Below are 1,317 nucleotides of genomic sequence, written 5' to 3'. Positions count from 1 at the left end.
ATGATAGCTTTATTAAAGTACTTTATCGTCTTCATGAAAGTTCCTACTAAAGTAAAATCTCCAGGGTCATACCAAATATGGTCAGAAATTGCCTAGGGAAATCTCTGTATTTCGTCTTCCTTAGAGTCCATGACGTTTTCTACTTCAGTGAAGGATCTGCAAATAATTCAGTCAACCTCTGTTGAATTTTAAGGGTAGTTAGATCGAATTCTTGTAATATCTGGGCAATTTACAGACTTGGGTGCAAGCTGTGCCATCAGCTGTTTTATCTTTAGAGCATATAAAATTACTGTGATTTGCTTTGTGAATTTTATATCTTCGTTAGAAAAAAAGTCCATAAATTATCTGTTGATCTTTAAATACTTTAGGATGATAGGATGAAGCAGGTTAAGTTAGCTTTTTTGTTAGTTAATTTAGGTGAATAATTTTAAAGGATGCTGATGATGAGGTACAAAGCGTAAGGACAATTCAGTCCTGGTGCCATCTAATGCTCTAGGGAGAAAGACCAGATGTTGACTAAGTCAGCAGCAGAGTACCCACTGAATTGAAGGATGGCATTTTGCTTGCCTGGTGTCTCACAGAGAGTGACAGAAGCACTACACTGCCAAGCTCTAACCAGGAAATCAACTCTACCCAGATGAGTCACCAAAATTAACTTATTGGAGCAGACGACAACCATATTCCCAGTGCAAATGCGAATATACGCATCACACAGTTTTACTGGAGAGCACCTTACTGGGATGGTGTGCCGAGTTCACTGAGTTTTTACCCCACTGCACCAGAGACGAAGGGGGAAGGTCACACCTCCACTTTCCCCGATGCTCCTCGCATCCTTCCCCAAGGTTTTAACAACTGGTGGATTTCACCTCCACGCTGCCTATATAGGATTTTGGGGATTTTCTTCACGAACAGAAGGCCCAAACATTTTCTTTTCTCAAAGCACCCCAAATTAAAATGGCAACCACGGAAATGCTGGCACTGCACGGGGTGAGCCGAACCGCTTGTGCCAGCCGTGCCCCCGGGAAGCGCAGCGCCAGCCGCGCCTCAGCCCGGGGCTCCTCCATGCGCAGGAGCCAAGCTCCGGGCGGGGGCACACGGACCCCCGAGGGTCTCTGCCCTGAGGTCAGTGCCATACAGCCCGGGGCACGGCCAGGTACCCATTGAGCCCCGATCCCTCGGCTACCGAGCCCAGAGCTGCGACTCGCCCGCCCGGAGCCCCCCGCCCGCCGCGCCGGGCCAGGCAGCGGGCGGAGGGCGAGGCCCTGCTGCCACCACCTCCCCTCTTTCCGCCCGCCCTGTCAGGCACCGCCTCCTCCT

The sequence above is a fragment of the Haemorhous mexicanus genome, chromosome 2 (assembly GCF_027477595.1).
Source record: "Haemorhous mexicanus isolate bHaeMex1 chromosome 2, bHaeMex1.pri, whole genome shotgun sequence".
NCBI classification, from domain to species: Eukaryota; Metazoa; Chordata; class Aves; order Passeriformes; family Fringillidae; genus Haemorhous; species Haemorhous mexicanus.
The sequence above is the reverse complement of the archived record's forward strand: the minus strand, read 5'-3'. Positions refer to the sequence as shown.